Source organism: Megalobrama amblycephala, linkage group LG5 (assembly GCF_018812025.1).
Source record: "Megalobrama amblycephala isolate DHTTF-2021 linkage group LG5, ASM1881202v1, whole genome shotgun sequence".
NCBI classification, from domain to species: Eukaryota; Metazoa; Chordata; class Actinopteri; order Cypriniformes; family Xenocyprididae; genus Megalobrama; species Megalobrama amblycephala.
Genome location: NC_063048.1, coordinates 37,882,385 through 37,907,073, shown reverse-complemented (window position 1 = coordinate 37,907,073; position 24,689 = coordinate 37,882,385). Strand labels below are relative to the sequence as shown.

Sequence of the window (24,689 nt, the reverse complement as noted above, 5' to 3'; positions counted from 1 at the left end):
AAAGCCTTTGATCGTGTAAATCATGAAACATTATTTTACAAGTTACACAACAGAGGAGTTTCTAAATCTCTTGTGAGAATTCTGGCTCATATATATATATATATATATATATATATATATATATATATATATATATATATATATATATATATATATATATACAAATTTTCTTACTTGAAATATATTTAGTAATACATAGTATGCTACATTGTTGTCACATGACCATCATGTTGCATGTTTAATTCAGCAAGCATCATAAAGATATGATTTCAGAAATACATACTTAGAATAAATATTCCATATTTTTATCCAATTGTAAACTGTCTTTAGGCAATTTGATCAACGAATGAGTTTGGAAGAAGTGGGCTTGATATTGTTAAGTTTGAAATGGAACACTTAAGAACACTGTGAACTTAAGACACAGTTCATGTCAGATTTTGTTGCTGATTTGAAATATGTTATTTGATTGTGAGTTCAGCGAGCAGTTTTGAGATTTCAGACTTGGTCTTTGGCCTTTTATATTGGACTTTGACAGTACACAATATGCAAAGATGAAGGTTTCAAAATGTAGCTTTCTCCATTGTTGTCACATGATCTCATTATTTTATTACATTCTTGTTGCATCTATCATCTCTGAAATAAATACTGTTATTTTGCCGTTTTAAACAAGTTACATGATTTCGGAGCCCACCATCTTTTTACCTTACGTTTTTCTGATCCCTAGTCTCATGATCTGGTTCGTGTTATATATGTTATGTTTCTCTATGTTAGAATTATGGAAGCTTGTTTCCGCCTTGGAATAAAAAATAAAAAAGGCAATTGCGACTTTATCTCACAATTCTGACTTTTTTTCTCTTTAAATCCTGAATTGGTACTTTTTTTCTCAGAACTGTGTGATAGAAAGTCGCAATTGTGAGTTCTAAAGTCAGAATTGTGAGATATAAACTCACAATTGTGAGAAAAAAGTCAGAATTGCAAGTTTATATCATGCAATTCAGAATTGCGAGATAAAAAGTCGCAATTATCTTTTAAAATGTTTTATTCCGTGGTGAAAACAAGCTTCCATACATATTCCTATACACTCAGTGTACATTTACGCCTGTCTTTATGCCTGTGTTTATTGGACTTACTACAGTAAAGCGACTGGCATTGAATTCATTTCACCATTGAAATTTTACATAGTTATTGAACTGAATCAACACTGGACTGACTTGAGCTGAATAACAACACTATCGCCTCTTTAAAGCTGATTACAGCAGAATTTGAACTCAGTTTGCATCATTGAATCATTATTTTTCAGTTTATCACAGTAAAGCTGCTTTGAAACAATATGCAGTGCTATAGAAATAAAGATGACTTGACCTATATATATATATATATATATATATATATATATATATATATATATATATATATATATATATATATATATATACAGTGGATACGGAAAGTATTCAGACCCCCTTAAATTTTTCACTCTTTGTTATATTGCAGCCATTCGCTAAAATCATTTAAGTTCATTTTTTTTCCTCATTAATGTACACACAGCACCCCATATTGACAGAAAAACACAGAATTGTTGACATTTTTGCAGATTTATTAAAAAAGAAAAACTATCACATGGTCCTAAGTATTCAAACCCTTTGCTCAGTATTTAGTAGAAGCACCCTTTTGATCTAATACAGCCATGAGTCTTTTTGGGAAAGATGCAACAAGTTTTTCACACCTGGATTTGGGGATCCTCTGCCATTCCTCCTTGCAGATCCTCTCCAGTGCTGTCAGGTTGGATGGTAAACATTGGTGGACAGCCATTTTTAGGTCTCTCCAGAGATGCTCAATTGGGTTTAAGTCAGGGCTCTGGCTGGGCCATTCAAGAACAGTCACAGAGTTGTTGTGAAGCCACTCCTTCCTTATTTTAGCTGTGTGCTTAGGGTCATTGTCTTGTTGGAAGGTAAACCTTCAGCCCAGTCTGAGGTCCTGAGCACTCTGGAGAAGGTTTTCATCCACGATATCCCTGTACTTGGCCGCATTCATCCTTCCCTTGATTGCAACCAGTGGTCCTGTCCCTGCAGCTGAAAAACACCCCCACAGCATGATGCTGCCACCACCATGCTTCACTGTTGGGACTGTATTGGACAGGTGATGAGCAGTGCCAGGTTTTCTCCACACATACCGCTTAGAATTAAGGCCAAAAAGTTCTATCTTGATCTCATCAGACCAGAGAATCTTATTTCTCACCATCTTGGAGTCCTTCAGGTGTTTTTTAGCAAACTCGCACTGAGGAGAGGCTTCCGTCGGGCCACTCTGCCATAAAGCCCCGACTGGTGGAGGGCTGCAGTGATGGTTGACTTTCTACAACTTTCAGCTGCATCTCTGGAGCTCAGCCACAGTGATCTTTGGGTTCTTCTTTACCTCTCTCACCAATGCTCTTCTCCCCTGATAGCTCAGTTTGGCCGGACGGCCAGCTCTAGGAAGGGTTCTGGTCGTCCCAAACGTCTTCCATTTAAGGATTATGGAGGCCACTGTGCTCTTAGGAACCTTAAGTGCAGCAGAAATGTTTTTGTAACCTTGGCCAGATCTGTGCCTTGCCACAATTCTGTCTCTGAGCTCTTCAGGCAGTTCCTTTGACCTCATGATTCTCATTTGCTCTGACATGCACTGTGAGCTGTAAGGTCTTATATAGACAGGTGTGTGGCTTTCCTAATCAAGTCCAATCAGTGTAATCAAACACAGCTGGACTCAAATGAAGGTGTAGAACCATCTCAAGGATGATCAGAAGAAATGGACAGCACCTGAGTTAAATATATGAGTGTCACAGCAAAGGGTCTGAATACTTAGGACCATGTGATATTTCAGTTTTTATTTTTTAATAAATCTGCAAAAATGTCAACAATTCTGTGTTTTTCTGTCAATATGGGGTGCTGTGTGTACATTAATGAGGGAAAAAAATGAACTTAAATTATTTTAGGAAATGGCTGCAATATAACAAAGAGTGACAAATTTAAGGGGGTCTGAATACTTTCCGTACCCACTGTGTGTATATATATATATATATATATATATATATATATATATATATATATATATATTAGTTAGTATGCCATTCTGAACATACCCAGTGTCTAGTATGCATCTCCATTACTAACCACCACCATGTGAAACCCAAGACCTGCAATGAAAGTAAAGACAAGACTTAAGCTCAGTAAAATTACAGTATAAATAAGTACTGGTCCTGCAACTATATATCTGAGTACTACAACAGACTACTGTAGAATATTTGATGCAACATGACACACAGCAGTTCACCACATAAACACTGCTGTTGTTTAATGCTCAGGGTGGAGAAACTGAACCAAAACTGAGATGATTCACTGTACGACCTTCAGTGCTGAAAGTTTCTGAATGCTTTTAGGGTTGATAAAGCTTTGCCAGGTGGGCGTAGAGACGACTGTACATCAGAATCACGCCACATGCTCGGGGAATATTCATCTTCACCATGTCTGTCTCCTTCACGAGCACTTCAGCTAATTACAGACTGAACCTTTTCTAGACGTTACATCAATGCCACAAACAATCATCTCGTGTCTGGCCCCTCGCTGGGTCATCTGTGAGGTGGATGAAGAAGATAACAACCTTTATCACTGCTAAACACATCAGTTACACACACCATGATGTAGCGTTTAGCTTACCGGTGGAAGAAGGCAATGGGTGGTTGCTGGAAAGACCCAAAATCATTCCTAATCACTCCTTCCCAGTGTTTTGATGTGATGAAGCTACACATTTGGCATGTGTTGCAATTATCTGAGAAGGGAAAGAGGTCTGCTTACACATTAGTTCCTGAGGGATTTTACATGATTTCTGAACATTATGATTCATAAGAATTTTATTTCCTTTGCTGCAGGTGCTTCCTGTTGAAACAATCATTATGATCAAAATAAATACATTCCAGGCACATTTTCACAACCAAGTGATGCTTGGGAAGTACCAGCATTAACACAATCGCACTCTAAAATAAACTTTCACATTCAAATGAAAAATGACTCTATAAACAATGATCATGCTAATGTCAGCGACAAGTAATGTTTTATTTGTTCATTAGATTTGCATGCCAAGTACAGTAAGTTACATTTAACATGTGCTATACTAGCTGCTGATTATAACTGAAACATGTAAGATATATAATGCCCCTTTTACAAGATGTAATATAAGTCTCTGGTGTCTCCAGAATGTGTCTGAAGTTTCAGCTCAAAATACCCCACAGATCATTTATTATAGCTTGTCAAATTTGCCCCTATTTGGGTGTGAGCAAAAACACACCGTTTTTGTGTGTGTCCCTTTAAATGCAAATGAGCTGCTGCTCCCAGCCCCCTTTCCAGAAGAGGGCGGAGCTTTAACAGCTCAACAACAACAAAACTGGAGAATCTCACGCAGCCAAAATGAGGATTGTCAGTAACAGTGTTCAGCCTTACATTGTTCAAACCGGAGTCGACACTGATGGAGAGACTCAGGAAGAAGTTACAACTTTTAGAATGAAACTGGACGTTTCTGAATGGTTAGTGGATAAATTTATGTAGTTGCTGTGGAGTTGATTCAACTCATCCACTAGCATGTGCCGTCATGTTCATCTTTTGTGTTGAATTGACCCTCGTTTGTGAAGCAGTCCGGCGTAAAATGACGGCATGACAACAACACTCTACTACAACAACTCTTCCTCTTCTCTAAAGCAGCCCAACATGGCCCCGCCCCCTTTGTTGTGTGTTCTCGGAGGCGGAGTTTATGTAAATTTTATGGTTTGTGATGTCACCAACCCAGGAAAAAGCTTGTTGTAGTTCCTGCCAGCCGTTTGTTGTACTCCTTAAAAAGCGATTTCTGTAAAAGAGAATATCTCCCTTTGCTTTGAACTTTGAGCGTCGTAACTTTGCAGATGTTCTTTATGATCAAACAGCAACATTACACACTAAAGTTAAAAAAAGTGAAATCATAATCAAGCACAACTTTAATAATAAATTTCCTACTTGAATGCTGCTGTTAAATGCTCTGGCGAGGAGATAAACATGGCGGACTGTGTACAGCTCTCTGAGGGGAGGAGCTAAGCTAATAAGGCCGATTCAGTTGCCAGTCGTGGGCGGGGCCTGTTCACATTGGATCACATTCCTGTACAGCTCATTTTGAGACACTTTTCCAGATCTAGGGGGAAAATAAACGCAATGGATGGATTTATTTTTACCACAATAGGGTGGTTGTGTACACACACTGTGGACACATTATGTTCAAAAACAATATGAAAGTAAATTTTGCATAATATGTCCCCTTTAATGGGTTCCAGAGCCACAACTCAATAAGTTAGGACTTGCTACAAATGATTAATTCAAAGTACTATAATTTTATTAGAAGTTGTCATAACTCAAAAAGATTGATGCAAACTTATCTATCTATACTATATATTTAATTTGTGTATATGCTACACTCTAAAAAATGCTGGGTTAAAAACAACCCAAGTTGGGTTGAAAATGGACAAACCCAGGGGTTGGGTTAAATGTTCACTCAACCTGCTGGGTAGTTTTATTTAACTCAACTATTAATTAAAAATGACTATATGGCTGGCTTAAAATGAACCCAAAATAGTTTGTGAATTAAATCAGACACATAATTACTAAATCCCAGCCCAGTTAAAAGAAGTGTTCATACAACTCAAAACAATGAAACACGTTTACACGTCATCAGATTGTATTTTACATTAACAGAACTTAATTAAATACATTTTTGATTCAGAACTTGATTTTTTATTTCACAACAATATATATATATTTAAGTAATGACTAAAGGTCCCCTGAATTAGTTTTAGAGTGCAGGTTTCTCTAACTCAGTGTACTTTGTTGATTGAATATAACTTAATTAGAAGTTGTCATAACTCATAAAGAATAAAGATTGATGCAAATTTTGCAAAGATTGATTTTTTTTTGGGGGGGGGGGGGTAATTTAAAAAACAATTGTGCATATGCTATACAAATAATTAAGCTCCTCTAACTCAATGTACTTTGTTAGTTGAACTATTTCCTTAGTAGTTGTCATAACTCAAAAAAGATTGATGCAAACTTTGTTTTTTTTTTTTGTTTTTTGAGCGATCAACATTTTTTAGAGTGCACTCAGTTTCACTCAATTCCGATGTAAAAAATGTCACACTTTCTCTATATTGTGCAGAACATGGCATTTACTAAACAGACAACTCATATGTTGATTACATAGAATTTCATAGGAAAAATGGCCCCTTCTTCTAAAATAACACAGAAACTTGTAAACACTCTACAAACATTCATTCAACCTGATACACAAAAATGACAGATATTGTTCTATCATCTTAAACCATCTGGAGTCTCATACAGGATGTGCTTTATAGGCAATGGACTGTTTGCTGTGTTGACAGCTCATGTGACAGATTTACACGCATTTATCAATAATGCAGTGATTAAAAAGAACCGGTGAAAAGCAGCAGTTATCACTATCTGCGAGCGACCTGCAGAATATCACCCGTGTCTCCTCTGGCTGTTTGAGGGACCCAGACCACCATGTGCAGAATCCCATCAATCATACGCTTTGACAAAAACCTTCCCCTCCGTCCTCCTCTCAAGCCGTCACCAGAGGCCTGAAACCCTGCTGAACATATGTCATGCTCTATTGAAACACCCTTTGTGCTTAAACATGAAGATAAACATCTAAATTGTTAGAAATAAAAAGGTGCAAAGCTGTAAGGTAAACACAACTCTATTGACCTACACATCTTTAGTGATGTAATTGTGTCATATCTGTTGGTTGGGTAAATAATGCAAAACTGGAACAAAAATATTTTCATTAGGATAAATATTTTATATCATCCACCTCATGATTTTGTTTAAACATACCTACCTGTAGATCAAACAACAGCAAAATCATGGGTTTGATTCCCAGGGAAAACATGATCCGATGAAATGTGTACCTTCAATGCAACTGATATGTAAAAATCTTTGTTCATCATAACCATGTTGTTTAAGCTTGGTCTTTCAGGCTTAATTAAGTGTTCAGAATTAGCACAAATCCATGTAAATTACAGCATATAATGGGGCTAAAGATTTTCTGGTCCTAAAATAAATAATTATGGTCCTTAAATAAATTACATATTTATTTTTCTGGTCCTAAAATAAAAGATAATTGTAAATAAAAATATTTTACTTTTTTTTGAATGGCAGCGGCTAGCGATAGATGCTATTTACACTAAGTGAAAATATTTTCTTAATGATAGATGCTATTTACGCTAAGTGAAAATATTTTCTTAACGATAGATGCTATTTACGCTAAGTGAAAACATTTTCTTAACGATAGATGCTATTTACGCTAAGTGAAAACATTTTCTTAGAGATAGATGCTATTTACACTATGTGAAAACAGTTGTAGATGCTATTTATGCTAAGTGAAAACATTTTCTTAGCGATAGATGCTATTTACGCTAAGTGAAAACATTTTCTTAATGATAGATGCTATTTACGCTAAGTGAAAATATTTTCTTAACGATAGATGCTATTTACGCTAAGTGAAAACATTTTCTTAATGATAGATGCTATTTACACTAAGTGAAAATATTTTCTTAATGATAGATGCTATTTACGCTAAGTGAAAATATTTTCTTAACGATAGATGCTATTTACGCTAAGTGAAAACATTTTCTTAACGATAGATGCTATTTACGCTAAGTGAAAACATTTTCTTAGAGATAGATGCTATTTACACTATGTGAAAACAGTTGTAGATGCTATTTATGCTAAGTGAAAACATTTTCTTAGCGATAGATGCTATTTACGCTAAGTGAAAACATTTTCTTAATGATAGATGCTATTTACGCTAAGTGAAAACATTTTCTTAGCGATAGATGCTATTTACACTAAGTGAAAATATTTTCTTAATGATAGATGCTATTTACACTAAGTGAAAATATTTTCTTAATGATAGATGCTATTTACGCTAAGTGAAAACATTTTCTTAACGATAGATGCTATTTACGCTAAGTGAAAACATTTTCTTAGAGATAGATGCTATTTACACTATGTGAAAACAGTTGTAGATGCTATTTATGCTAAGTGAAAACATTTTCTTAGCGATAGATGCTATTTACGCTAAGTGAAAACATTTTCTTAATGATAGATGCTATTTACGCTAAGTGAAAATATTTTCTTAACGATAGATGCTATTTACGCTAAGTGAAAACATTTTCTTAGCGATAGATGCTATTTACGCTAAGTGAAAACATTTTCTTAGCGATAGATGCTATTTACACTATGTGAAAACATTTTCTTAGCGATAGATGCTATTTACGCTAAGTGAAAACATTTTCTTAGAGATAGATGCTATTTACACTATGTGAAAAAATTTTCTTAGCGATAGATGCTATTTACACTATGTGAAAACATTTTCTTAGCGATAGATGCTATTTATGCTAAGTGAAAACATTTTCTTAGCGATAGATGCTATTTATGCTAAGTGAAAACATTTTCTTAGCGATAGATGCTATTTACACTATGTGAAAACAGTTGTAGATGCTATTTACACTAAGTGAAAACATTTTCTTAGCGATAGATGCTATTTATGCTAAGTGAAAACATTTTCTTAGCGATAGATGCTATTTACACTATGTGAAAACAGTTGTAGATGCTATTTACACTAAGTGAAAACATTTTCTTAGCGATAGATGCTATTTATGCTAAGTGAAAACATTTTCTTAGCGATAGATGCTATTTACACTATGTGAAAACATTTTCTTAGCGATAGATGCTATTTACGCTAAGTGAAAACATTTTCTTAGAGATAGATGCTATTTACACTATGTGAAAACATTTTCTTAGCGATAGATGCTATTTACGCTAAGTGAAAATATTTTCTTAGCGATAGATGCTATTTACACTATGTGAAAACATTTTCTTAGCGATAGATGCTATTTACACTAAGTGAAAACATTTTCTTAGCGATAGATGCTTTATGCTAAGTGAAAACATTTTCTTAGCGATAGATGCTATTTACACTATGTGAAAACAGTTGTAGATGCTATTTACACTAAGTGAAAACATTTTCTTAGCGATAGATGCTATTTATGCTAAGTGAAAACATTTTCTTAGCGATAGATGCTATTTACACTATGTGAAAACATTTTCTTAGCGATAGATGCTATTTACGCTAAGTGAAAACATTTTCTTAGAGATAGATGCTATTTACACTATGTGAAAACATTTTCTTAGCGATAGATGCTATTTACGCTAAGTGAAAATATTTTCTTAGCGATAGATGCTATTTACACTATGTGAAAACATTTTCTTAGCGATAGATGCTATTTACGCTAAGTGAAAATATTTTCTTAGCGATAGATGCTATTTACACTATGTGAAAACAGTTGTAGATGCTATTTACACTAAGTGAAAATATTTTCTTAGCGATAGATGCTATTTATGCTAAGTGAAAACATTTTCTTAGCGATAGATGCTATTTACGCTAAGTGAAAACATTTTCTTAGCGATAGATGCTATTTACGCTAAGTTAAAATATTTTCTTAGCGATAGATGCTATTTACGCTAAGTGAAAATATTTTCTTAACGATACAAGCCATTTACGCTAAGAGAAAATATTTTCTTAGCGAGAGATGCTATTTACATTATGTGAAAATATTTTCTTAACGATAGATGCTATTTACACTAAGTGTAAATAGTTGTAGATGCTATTTACGCTAAGTGAAAATTTTCTTTGCAATAGATGCTATTTACACTAAATGAAAACAGTATTTATGCTAAGTGAAAATAGCATATTTTCTTAATGATAGATGCTATTTACACTAAGTGAAAATATTTTCTTAGCGATAGATGGTATTTACACTATGTGAAAACAGTTGTAGATGCTATTTATGCTAAGTGAAAATAGCATATTTTCTTAGCGATAGATGCTATTTACACTAAGTGAAAATATTTTCTTAACGATAGATGCTATTTACGCTAAGTGAAAATAGCATATTTTCTTAACGATAGATGCTATTTACGCTAAGTGAAAATATTTTCTTAGCGATAGATGCTATTTACACTAAGTGAAAATATTTTCTTAGCGATAGATGCTATTTACACTAAGTGAAAATAGTTGTGGATGTTATTTACGCTAAGTGAAAACATTTTCTTAACAATAGATGCTATTTACACTAAGTGAAAATATTTTCTTAGCGATAGATGCTATTTACACTAAGTGAAAATATTTTCTTAGCGATAGATGCTATTTAAACTAAGTGAAAATATTTTCTTAGCGATAGATGCTATTTACACTAAGTGAAAATATTTTCTTAACGATAGATGCTATCTACACTAAGTGAAAATAGCAATATATTCTATTTACATCATGTAAAAGTATCAGTTCTTTGAAATAAGAGTAAATAGTAATTAGATGCTATCTATACATTATATTGGCAGATACTATTTACACCTCAGTATTTTTGCACATTAACAGAATGCAATAATATCATAGAGTGTAAATGATTATATTTATTAAAATTATTAAATGGATGCTGCTTTATTTGGAGAATAAAAACATTTCCTACACCTTCACCTAATCCTACCCAATAAACACTTTTGATATTATTAAACACTCGTTCGCACTTTTAGAACATTATTATCATTTTTATTAAAAAATAAATGCGAAATCGGCAAAAGGTGAATTCGAACCCGCGTCAGTCGCGTTAAAAGCCAGGTCTGCAAGCCTTACTCTCTACTGCTGAGCAACTGAAGACGTTGAGTTTTCCACGTCTTTTTTAAAACTTGAGTGGCCCAACCAGACATTGGTGGGCGGAGCTAGTGTAAATAGCATTTGCCAACACAATGTAAATAGACACTCTGTTTTTTGTTTTTTTTAATATGGTCATTATTTATGCGCTTCAATATTTTATTAAATATTCATAGACATACCTTATTTATGCTTTTATTCAGAGTGACTTTACAGTTACAGTGCATTGCATATGTGTGTCAAACCCATGACCTTGCTATTGTGAGTGATATTTTTCTACAACTGACCACACAGGCCTTCTGCATGTTTCTGATTTGTTACCCAAGAGTCTTTAGCCTCACTGTACTCCATTTCAAATGCACATTAGGTAGTTTTATGCTGCATTATTCCCTGCAGAAGTTCAATGAAGATCTTTTCTGCTGTTAGTATTGTGGGTAAGGGATAAAGAGAGTCGGACAGGCGGTTTTTATTTCAGCACGCTGGCACAGACGATGAAGCTGTCAATGTGTGTGACATTGATCTCTGTGGCTTGAGCTCGGCCTGGCCAGTGGAATTTTGTGGATTTCAGTGCAACTTCCATTTTTAGTCATTCACCAGGAGTTTAGCTTTTCTACAATGACAGTTTCAACATCTAAATCTGGATTATTAACTATCATAGGCACTGATTTTTGTTTCTGCCAGTGAGTTCAGCATGCTTCTGGTTTTTCAAAAAACAAAAAAATCCACACATACTGTAAGATGAAATCAACAGATGCAGAAGTATATTCAATGAAGACCCTGCACATTAAGAAGGCTATATAGATGTTTATTCTAACTGTACATAGACTTTCACAGAGGAAATTAACAAATATCCTGCTCATTTTTTTCCGACTTTGAAACTGCCATATAAAACTCCATGTGATCACGGTATGAGCTACTGATAATGAAAACTTCATAAAAACATCCGTAGAGTTTTTTTTTCACAGAAGTATGAAATGAACGAAGGTCAATATCATAAATAACAACAAGTCTGATTTGGCACTAACATTTTTCGAGATTCCTGGCTGATTTTGAGAACGGAATGAACAAAACTTCATTAGCCACTCTAAAGATCAAGGCATTTGTGTGTATTATGACCTGCAGGGACACGATGTGAGATCAACCAATCAGAGAGGTTCCAGAATCTCAAACGATTTTTTAAGTTTGATTAAAGTTAAAGGAGAACATCTCATATTTTTCCGTGGATGCATTCAGGGTTATTATAGCTAAAACTAAAGCTAAAACCAGGAAAAAAACAGCTAGTGCTGTCAAATCGATTAATTGCAATCTAACATAAATGTTTGTATATATATATATATATATATATATATATATATATATATATATATATATACATATATACATATACACACACACACACACACAGACACACATTTGTGACCTGGACCACAAAACCAGTCATAGTGGTCAATTTTTTGAAATTGATATTTAAAATAGGACAATATGGCTGAGATCAACTATTTAAAAATCTGGAATCTGAGGGAGCAAAAAAAAAAAAAAGAAAATCAAAATATTGAGAAAATCACCTTTAAAGTTGTCCAAATGAAGTCCTTAGCAATGCATATACACTCACAAAAATACATTTTTGATATATTTATGGTAGGAAGTTTACAAAATATCTTCATGGAACATGATCTTTACTTAATATCCTAATGATTTTTGGCATAAAAGAAAAATTGATCACTTTGACCCATACAATGTATTGTTGGCTATTGATACAAATTTACCTGTGCGACTTATGACTGGTTTTGTGGTCCAGGGTCACATTTTGTTAGATGCGATTAATCGAGTTGACAGCACTAAAACATTCATGTTACTTGATTTAAAATAAACATTGACTGAAATAAACAAAAAAAAATGTACTTCTACATTTTATTTCAGGTAGATTGATGTATTTCAACTAACTTGATAACTTGAACCACCTGGTGCATCGGTGGGATTTTTCACCTGTTTTATGGTTCAGCAGGTGAAAATAATACATTTGATCCGTGTGAGTAACAGCACTTCTTTAACATTAAGTATGAGTAACAGTTAGTGATACTGGCCTTAGGAAACACATGACTAATAACGACAGTATTCTCTACTAGATAGAGCAGCTCAAGCTCTGGTCTTCTCATTAAACCGGACAGATGTTTTTCTGCGGTGGATGTTTGGTAGGAAATGATCATGATGATTGTGGCCACTGCTAAGAGCATCACTGTGTGTGAATTTGTCATACATTTGCATCAGCAGAAAACTGGAATTTCCTGCTCTTAAAGGGAAAATAAGCAAGATTTAATGGCATCCAAGCATGCATGGAGCCCATAATGTGAAATGTCCTTAAATGATGCTCAGTTATTAAAGAGATACTTATGGTTTTGCTATTTCTCATAAAAATAGACCCCCTTTCCTGATAGACTGAAACTTCAGCACAAGTCCTAGATTTTTATGCAGTGAATTATAACTATTATCTGTTCAATAAACAGACCAATAAATAGTTTCTTACTAGGGGGAAAAGCTACAAATGGATTTTAGAATTTATTAGAAATACTTATATTGATAATATGTTTAAAATCTATTGTAGTTATTTATTTTTTCATATATATATATATATATATATATATATATATATATATATATATATATATATATATATATATATATATATATATATATGTTATTTGAATTATATACACTACTGTTTAAAAATTCAGTAAGATCGGTAAGACTTTTAATGTTTTTAAAAGAAGTGTCTTTTGCTCACCGAGGCTGCATTTTTAAAAAAAATTAGAAATACCATAAAAACAGCAAAATTGTGAAATATTATTAGTTAAAAATAACTGTTCTCTATTTGATAATATTTTACCAAGTAATTTATATCCTGTGATCAAAGCTGAATTTTCAACATCGTTGCTCCAGTCTTCAGTGTCACATGATCCTTCAGAAATCATTCTGATATGTTGATTTTCTGCTCAAGAAACATTTATGATTATTATCAATGTTGAAAACAGTACTTTTTTTTCAGGTTTTCTTGATTATTAGAAAGTTCAAAAGAACTGAATTTATCTAAAATTCAAAGCTTCTGTAACATTAAAAGTTTGGGGTCAGTAAGAATATTTATTTTTATTTTTGAAAAGAAATTAAAGAAATTAATACTTTTATTCAGCAAGGATGCATTAAATCGATCAAAAGTGACAGTAAAGACATTTATAATGTTACAAAAGATTAGATTTCAAATAAATGCTGTTCTTTTGAACTTTCTATTCATCAAAGAATCTTGAAAAAAAAAAAAAAAATACTGAACACAAAGAACACAAATATTTTGTACAATTGTACACTAAATGTTTTTTGAGCATCAAATCATCATATCAGAATGATTTCTGAATGATCATGTGACACTGAAGACTGGAGTAATGATGCTGAAAATTCAGCTTTGCATCACAGGAATAAATTATATTTTCAAATATTTTCAAATAGAAAACAGTTATTTTAAATTGTAATAATATTACATAATTTTGCTGTTTTTACTGTATTTATAGTTAAATAAATGCAGCCTTGGTGAGCAGACGAAACTTCTTTTAAAAACATTAAAAATCTTACCGATCCCAAACTTTTGAACAGCAGTATGCATATATATCAACCCGCCTGAACTTGCCGTTATTGGAGCGCTACTTTCAGTTTTATCATTTCTCATCATAAAACACACTTCCCCTTTCCTGATAAATCATAAACCGCATGCAGCATCTAAAAGCGCCCGACACTTGCAGCAAAAGTCCTGCCTAGTTTTTTGTGCAGTAAATTATAATTATTATCTGTTTCAAAGGCTTTCAAAGAGCAGGAGGTTAATGAGTCACAGGACGCTTTCATGTGGTCGACGCGGCCCATCCTAAACACACGGTGTTGGGCTCACACTATCTGCTGCATCTGGGTCCGGCGCAACACGCAGGGGCTGCAGAGAAGCATTGCAAACATTCCGTTCTAATTGTACACTTGTTGTCTTCAAAGGACAGAAGCTGTAGTCTAGATTCATGGAATCTGGGATACAACAATAAGCCACACATCCGTCCAGCCCAAAGCCGCAGGCTATTTAAAGATAAAGTAGGCTGTACTTTTTTGCCACTAAATGAAGCACCCACCCTTCCGCCGCGCTACATATTGGAAACAGATGCCGTCGGTTGTGATGCTCAGCTAATTTTTGTGGATTGTGATTTTTTTTTTCTTTGCTTGATCTAGATTTCTTGGTGATCACAGTTGGTCACCACTTTATAAAGACAAATATTGAAATGTATTTATGACCACACACAGATATACTGTCAATCACCAATGAGAATTGCAAAAATAATGACTATTTTCAAACAGGTTGTCACTGGTCCTGCCCCCAAACTCACGCCATTGGTCAATGTTACACTTTTAGCGAAAGCTTTCAGTAAAAATAACATGCTTTACCTTTAAAGGAGACCTATTGCACCTTTTACAAGATGTAATATAAGTCTCTGGTGTCCCCAGAATGTGTCTGTGAAGTTTCAGCTCAAAATACCCCATAGATCATTTATTATAGCTTGTCAAATTTGGGTGTGAGCAAAAACACGCCGTTTTTGTGTGTGTCCCTTTAAATGCAAATGAGCTGCTGCTCCCGGTCCCCTTTCCAGAAGAGGGCGGAGCTTTAACAGCTCAACAACAACAAAGCTGGAGAATCTCACGCAGCCAAAATGAGGATTGTCAGTAACGGTGTTCAGCCTTACATTGTTCAAACCGGAGTCGACACTGATGGAGAGACTCAGGAAGAAGTTACAACTTTTAGAATGAAACTGGACGTTTCTGAATGGTTAGTGGATAAATTTATGTAGTTGCTGTGGAGTTGATTCAACTCATCCACTAGCATGTGCCGTCATGTTCATCTTTTGTGCAAAACCCGTATGGACGCCCACTATACAATATGTTTAAAATAAATTCACTTTTATATAAATATTTTTGGAAAATAAGTTTTAATACTAATAATCAGATTAATCAATGCTTCCTCCAAGAAATATAATTCATAAACCTAATTGTAGTTTGTTTATTAACATTTCATAAGGGCTTTGAAAGCAGCTCATCCAATAAGAATTAAGGATCTAGCACACTCTCCCTTTAATGCCGAACTGCTAACATGCATTAAAAACATCAGGCTGAAACGCGTGACTGATCTGTCTATCAGCACGTCCATTACACTGCCAACTTTGCATTTCTCTTTAATTTGAGCTGACAGTCTAAGATCAATTATTTCCCGTTTTGCGGCGCGTGTTTGATGTGCTCAGCTGTGTTGTGGAGTTGGCTACTGTGAGACGCTCCCTACTTATATACCATAATTATTGCATCTGCTCTGTATTTAAAGACCTCCAACTCAATGTTTTGACAACTTTATGGCCACAGTTAACTGTCAACGAGAGATCTAAAGTGATCTAGAGTGATTTTTAGGAGAGCAACAATCGGCGACTGCAAATTTAAAGACGCCAAACACATCATTTGGTTGTGCAGTGATTAATGACAACTTTCAGATGAGGAATATTTGTCATATCTTTTCAAATTAAGAAGCCTTATTAGACTTTGCATGCATGTTATTCCTGATCTACAGAACCATTGCTGACACTTACTGATGTTTGTGCCGTCGTTTTCCCACCAAAATGATGTCACTTCCTAGAGGATGATGTCACTGAGGCATTATCTAGGTCAAGGGAAACAGGAAAAACATATAAAATGATTAGGATTTAAAACAATATTATCCAGAAAACATGCTTTACTTATCAATTTTTTATCATTTTAATCAAATGTTTGTTTTTATTTCTTAAACAACTTTTATGGTTATTTTAAAAATCCTTTTATGTAAAGCACTAAAAATTAAATTAAAAAATTAATTATCCGAACAACCATAAAACTGAAATAAATTAAACATTACCTGAAATAAAATAAAATATAAAAACCTTAAAACTTATTTTATTTTTTATAAAGTTGCCAAGGAAATACTTCATTTTAATTTAGTTTAATTTGATGTACTTAACTAAAATGAAAACTGTAATAAAAATAAAAATAAAATAAAATAAAACTATATACATATTTTTTTAAATGTTAATTAAAAATGACAAAAGCACACACATATGGAAAATATGAAAATAAAAATATTCAAAATATTAATAAAAACTATAATAGTATCTCTGTGATCCTAAAATAACATTGCATTGTGTATTAAATGTGCTGTATAAATAAACTTGCATATATTAAATATTTTTAAGTTCATCCTTATGTTTAATTAAATTAGATAACAGTGATAAGACTGTGATAAAATTGTTATCCTGATAATATAATTTGTAAAAATTTTAATGCAAGTCAAATTTATATAGCACATTTCATACACAATGGTAATTCAAAGTACATATATAAATAAATAATCAAGATAATCACAACCAATGCATAAAAAATAAAAATATCATGCATACGAAATAAAAATAACAAAATGAGAGAATAAAAATTACTAAATTTGGGACGCCTCTATTTTACAAAATTAGAAAAATGTATAATAGGACTTTTGAACCCCACTGTATATGATGGGGATGTCAATATGAAGAGCATGTTTAATATTTTATTAAGTGTAAGTGAACGTATATTTTTCCCACAGCAAACATTCCATCACACACCGTTTCTACACTCATCCCAGAATTATATCTTGTAGCAAAAGGTTGAAAGGGAAGATCTGAATGAAAGGCAAGGATATAATCATGGCTGTGATGCAACCCATCTGAGGATTTACAGGCAGACATGTGAGGACAAGTGTTTTTTTAAACCGAGTTCTGTAGAAGAGTATAAAAGGAAATGTGCCAATCACAGAAGCATAGACGTGCCGGACAACCCAACATGAGACTCTAAAACAAAAAGACAAGCATCCATTGTGTCCAAGACGCATCCTGGGACAAGTAATGTGGGCAAGGTGTGTAAACACATCACGGCACGCTGTCATCGCTTTCAAGTGCTGCTGATGAATACATTATTAAACTGGTGGAGGGAAAGTACATCTCCTGAATGGGCCGCTAACATGCAGAAGCTTGAATCCCGCAGTGCCACTGTACACACACGTCCCGTCTCTCTTCCGCGCTTCAGCACGACAGGCAGGTGTCTGTGGCCGGAGGGCTTTGGGAGAGCTGCCAGATGATTTTGTTTAGAAAGACAATAAGACCGGTGAAGTTTCGGGTTTCTGAGGACGCAAACTAAGACACCACCACGTCTGTTGCAGCAGGAGCTGGGAGTTTTGCCCATTGTGTCCATGAAGAATAACTGTTAGCCAAACAATACGGTTATTATGAAGAATGTGTGTTTTCCTGCCGCGTTCGGTCACAGGTGGTTCTTCTGAACAGTCATATTTGATGGCGCTTTTCTTCTCTTGCTGATTGGGTGTGAGAAACGAAGGCTGCTTTTGCGAACTACAGTGTACAGAACTGTTCAAAGTTTCTGAAAAAAGTCTGTTCTGCTCACCAATGCTGCTTTTATTTGATCAAAAAACAGTGAAATAATATTACAATTCAAAATAACTGTTTTCTATGTGAATTTGTTTTAAAATGTAATTTATTCCTGTGATCAAAGCTGAATTTTCAGCATCATTACTCCAGTCTTCAGTATCACATGATCCTTCAGAAATCATTCTAATATAATGATTTGATGCTTAAGAAACATTTCTGATTATTATCAATGTTGAAAACAGTTGAGCTGCTTCATTTCTTTGTGGAAACCACGATACATTGCTGCTCAGAATTCTTTGATGAATAAAAAGTTCAAAAGAACATCATTTATTTGAAATAGAAACTTTTGTAACATTATAAATGTTACTTTTGATTCAATTTAACGCATCCTTACTGAATAAATGTATTAACCTTCCCTTACAGAAAAAAACACATGAATTTCATGTGTGTAAAAATGTGAAATCCATGTTAAAAGCACATGTGAAATAAATATTTTGCACATGGGAAATGTGTGCTTTTGGAACATTTGTGTGAATCCCATGTAAATTCCCTTGTGAAACACGTGCAGATTTCCATGTAAAACCCATGTGATCACACGTGTAACATAAAGTCCCATGTGAAACACATGTAAATTCCCATGTGAAACACAAATTCCCACGTGAAACACACAAGATCCCATGTGAAACATGTAAATTCCCATGTGAAACTTATGAGATCCCATGTCAAACACGTAAATTCCTATGTAAAACACACAAGATCCCATGTGAAACACACAAGATCCTATGTGAAACGCACAAGATCCCATGTGAAATGCACAAGATCCCATGTGAAGCACACAAGATCCCATGTGAAATGCACAAGATCCCATGTGAAGCACACAAGATCCCATGTAAAACACACAAGATCCCATGTGAAACACGTGAATTCCTATGTAAAACTCACAAGATCCCATGTAAAACACACAAGATCCCATGTAAAACACGCAAGATCCCATGCGAAATGCACAAGATCCCATGCAAAACGCACAAGATCCCATTTGAAACGCACAAGATCCCATGTAAAACGCACAAGATCCCATGCGAAACGCGTAAATTCCTATGTAAAACACACAAGATCCCATGTGAAACACGTAAATTCCTATGTAAAACGCACAAGATCCCATGTGAAACGCACAAGATCCCATGTAAAACGCACAAGATCCCATGTAAAACGCACAAGATCCCATGTAAAACACATATAAATTCCCATGTAAAACACACAAGATCCCATGTAAAACACACAAGATCCCATGTAAAACACATAAAATCCCATGTGAAGCACACAAGATCCCATGTGAAACGCACAAGATCCCATGTAAAACACATAAATTCCCATGTGAAACACACACGGTCCCATGTAAAACACACATAAAATCCCATGTGAAACACACAAGATCCCATGTAAAACACACAAGATCCCATGTGAAACACACAAGATCCATGTAAAAGACATAAATTCCCTTGCGAAATGCACAAGATCCCATGTGAAACACACAACATTCCATGTAAAACACACGAGATCCCAGGAAAAAACACAAGATCCCATGTGAAATACACATAAATTCCCATGTGAAACACAAGATCCCATGTGAAATACATGTAAATTCCCATGTAAAACATGAGATCACACAAGACACACGACTTCACATATGAAACACAATTCCCATATGAAACCTATAAGATCACGTGTGAAACACAAGATCACGTGTGAAACCTATGAGATCATAGGGCTGGGCGATATATCGCATGCGATTCTCACGCGCATTTCGTCAGTAAAGCCGGTTCCCTGATTACCGCTAAATCGCCATCACCTGCTTTCAAATGGAGCGCCATTTAATAGCCAGAGCCGTAGTTCACTGATAAGCCACGTTCATATCGCAGATGAATCGCCTTCGATAATGAACGCGATATTTGCGTGGCTTATCAGTGAACTACGGCTCTGTCTGTTAAATGGCGCACCATTTGAAAGCAGGTGATGGCGATTTAGCGGTAATCAGGGAACCGGCTTTACTGACGAAATGCGCGTGAGAATCGCGTGCGATATATCGCCCAGCCCTATGAGATCACATGTGAAACACACAAGATCCCATGTAAAACACAAATTCCCATGTGAAACGCACAAGATCCCATGTGAAACACACAAGATCCCATGTGAAACGTAAATTCCCATGTAAAACACACAAGACCCCATGTAAAACACGAGATCCCATGTGAAACACACGAGTTCCCATGTGAAACACACAAGTTCCCATGTGAAACACACAAGATCCCATGTGAAATACACATAAATTCCCATGTGAAACATGAGATCCCATGTGAAACACAAGATTCCATGTAAAACACATGAGATCCCACGTGAAACACACGAGATCCCATGTGAATCACACAAGATCCCATGTGAAACACACAAGATCCCATGTGAAACATGTAAATTCCCATGTAAAACACACAAGACCCCATGTAAAACATGAGATCCCATGTGAAACACACAAGTTCCCACGTGAAAAACAAGACATGTGAAATACCTAAATTCCCATGTGAAACATGAGATCCCATGTGAAATACATGTAAATTCCCATGTAAAACACTAGATCACACAAGACACACGTGTGACTTCACATATGAAACAATTCCCATATGAAACCTATAAGAGCACATGTGAGACACAAGATCACGTGAAACCTATGAGATCACATGTGAAACATGTATATTGCCATGTTAAACCCATCAACGAATCCATGTTAAACCCATATGCTCTCCATAACTTCATGTGAAATCTATGTGAAATCATAAAACTTCTCACTGACACCAAACTTTTGTATGGCAGTGTATGTATTTTGCAGGTTTCATTAAAAAAATACTTTATAGACCAATTTATATTCATTTACTCACCATGCCATTCCAAATCTCTGATTTTCTTTCTTCTGTGGATCATTTTCATGACCATTCACACTTCTCTAATCCATACAACAAAAATGAACAGGAACGGTCATGTTGCTGAGCTCCTAAAATGACAAATAGCAGCGTGGAAGTAGTTCATATGACTTCTGCATTATGTCATACGATAGCTTTATGTAAGAAACAGACCCAAATTTAAAACATTACTACCTGAAATGCTTCCTCTCTGCTGCAGTTTAAAAATCTCATTCACATTCAAACATATTCAAATATGGCATGAGAAGACTCATCAGATGTGCTATCAGTAACTGACCTTGATAAAAAACACTAATATTACGTAGCATAATTCTAGTTCAGGCTAAGGATCGTTCAGGATGAACTCTGGCTCAGGTCATGAGGTGAACGTGTCTTCTTGTAAGTGTGTGAGTGGGCATGTTTGTGTTTGTGGATGTGGTGATGATTAAGCATGTCCAATGAGTGAGCTTTACAAAAAAATGACCATGGTAACCATAGCTACCGCCAAAACATCATAGACACCGGTTATTGTTTTACTGTAAAACCTCAAATTAATATTGGATCTCTTTTAAACCACATTAGAACCTATCAGAAGCTTTCTGACATTTATTATTACGAATATTTTTTTGGTCATTGTAACAACAAAAAAGTATGTTGGCTAGTTATTTAAGAGTATTACATCCATTAAATGTGTTTACTACTCCATATAAACTTATATACTCTTGTTGTTGACATGAAAAAATGTGATTCGCTGATATTGTGATGCTTGCTGGAACCTCCAAATCTCTAGCATATACAAATACAGTATATTCCTCATTTAAGATGAAAATAACACATTTTTAATGTGTTTAAATATACTGCAGCACATCCAGTACTACCGTACATTGAGGTAAATGAAGAAGAGAAGCTGCTGCTGAGATGGACCAAGATGAAGCAACGCTGCCCTCTGTTGAGTAAAGAACACAATACACTGATCATAAAGAGTCCACCAAAACAAACCAACTGACATTACTGTATTATAAAATTAAGTTAATATAATAAACAACTATTAAGTTATATTTGTCTATTCAAAAGGTTAATCTGCACTTAAATTACATTAGATACAAATTATGTGTGACCTACACGAACAAATACTTCTTGGTTATCATGTATGCTCAGTATGAATGTGTTGACCTTCAGGAATTAAAGGGTTAGTTCACTCAAAAATGAAAATTCAGTCATTAACAACTCACCTTCATGTCGTTCCAAACCCGTAAGACCTTCATTCATCTTCAGAACACAAATTAAGATATTGTTGATGAAATCCGAGAGGTTTCTGATCCCTAAAAGAAAACAACCAAATTACCACATTCAAGGTCCAGAAAGGTACTAAAGACATATTTAAAACAGTTCATGTGACTACAGTGGTTCAAACTTAATGTTATAAAGCGACGAGAATACTTTTTGTACACAAAAACACTGATGGAAGAGACGAAATTGTTGAATAAAGTCGTTATTTTTGTTTTGTTTTTCCACACAAAAAGTATTCTTGTCGCTTCATAACATTAAGGTTGAACCACTGTTGACTATTTTTACTACCTTTCTGGACCTTGAATGTGGTAATTATGTTGCTTTCTTTTGGGCATCAGAAACCTCTCGGATTTCATTAAAAATATCTTAATTTGTGTTCTGAAGTGTTCGTTGAACGACATGAGGGTGAGTAATTAATGACATAAAAAAATCATTTTTGGGTGAACTAACCCTTTAAAAATGTTATAGTAGGCCTACACTGCAAATATTTTATCAGTTAACCTAAAATGTTGGTGGTAACATATCAAAATCATACAAACCTGATTCCAAAAAAGTTGGGACACTGTACAAATTGTGAATAAAAAAGGAATGCAATAATTTACAAATCTCATAAACTTATATTTTATTCACAATAGAATATAGATAACATATCAAATGTTGAAAGTGAGACATTTTGAAATGTCATGCCAAATATTGGCTCATTTTGGATTTCATGAGAGCTACACATTCCAAAAAAGTTGGGACAGGTAGCAATAAGAGGCCGGAAAAGTTAAATGTACATATAAGGAACAGCTGGAGGACCAATTTGCAACTTATTAGGTCAATTGGCAACATGATTGGGTATAAAAAGAGCCTCTCAGAGTGGCAGTGTCTCTCAGAAGTCAAGATGGGCAGAGGATCACCAATTCCCCCAATGCTGCGGCAAAAACTAGTGGAGCAATATCAGAAAGGAGTTTCTCAGAGAAAAATTGCAAAGAGTTTGAAGTTATCATCATCTACAGTGTATAATATCATCCAAAGATTCAGAGAATCTGGAACAATCTCTGTGCGTAAGGGTCAAGGCCGGAAAACCATACTGGATACCCGTGATCTTCGGGCCCTTAGACGGCACTGCATCACATACAGGAATGCTACTGTAATGGAAATCACAACATGGGCTCAGGAATACTTCCAGAAAACATTGTCGGTGAACACAATCCACCGTGCCATTCTCCGTTGCCGTCTAAAACTCTATAGGTCAAAAAAGAAGCCATATCTAAACATGATCCAGAAGCACAGGCGTTTTCTCTGGGCCAAGAATCAATTAAATTGGACTGTGGCAAAGTGAAAAACTGTTCTGTGGTCAGACGAATCAAAATTTGAAGTTCTTTTTGGAAAACTGGGACGCCATGTCATCCGGACTAAAGAGGACAAGGACAACCCAAGTTGTTATCAGCGCTCAGTTCAGAAGCCTGCATCTCTGATGGTATGGGGTTGCATGAGTGCGTGTGGCATGGGCAGCTTACACATCTGGATAGGCACCATCAATGCTGAAAGGTATATCCAAGTTCTAGAACAACATGTGCTCCCATCCAGACGTCGTCTCTTTCAGGGAAGACCTTGTATTTTCCAACATGACAATGCCAGACCACATACTGCATCAATTACAACATCATGGCTGCGTAGAAGAAGGATCCGGGTACTGAAATGGCCAGCCTGCAGTCCAGATCTTTCACCCATAGAAAACATTTGGTGCATCATAAAGAGGAAGATGCGACAAAGAAGACCTAAGACAGTTGAGCAACTAGAAGCCTGTATTAGACAAGAATGGGACAACATTCCTATTCCTAAACTTGAGCAACTTGTCTCCTCAGTCCCCAGACGTTTGCAGACTGTTATAAAAAGAAGAGGGGATGCCACACAGTGGTAAACATGGCCTTGTCCCAACTTTTTTGAGACGTGTTGATGCCATGAAATTTAAAATCAACTTATTTTTCCCTTAAAATTATACATTTTCTCAGTTTAAACATTTGATATGTCATCCATGTTGTATTCTGACTAAAATATTGAAATTTGTAACTTCCACATCATTGCATTCTGTTTTTATTCACAATTTGTACAGTGTCCCAACTTTTTTGGAATCGGGTTTGTATTTTTGACATGACTAAATCAATATAATTATATACATAAC

The 24,689-nt window shown here is 34.9% G+C and overlaps 1 long non-coding RNA gene across 1 annotated transcript; it reads right to left on the bottom strand.

Annotated features, from left to right (window-relative positions):
• Window positions 1-3,051: 3,051 nt before the first annotated feature.
• On the bottom strand, window positions 3,052-21,728 carry LOC125269303. The gene is made up of 5 exons (XR_007185070.1): window positions 21,425-21,728; window positions 21,209-21,321; window positions 16,425-16,495; window positions 3,690-3,801; window positions 3,052-3,605 (listed from the first exon to the last, which is right to left on the bottom strand). It is a non-coding gene; the product is annotated as an uncharacterized LOC125269303 (long non-coding RNA).
• Between the last annotated feature and the right edge of the window lie 2,961 nt (window positions 21,729-24,689).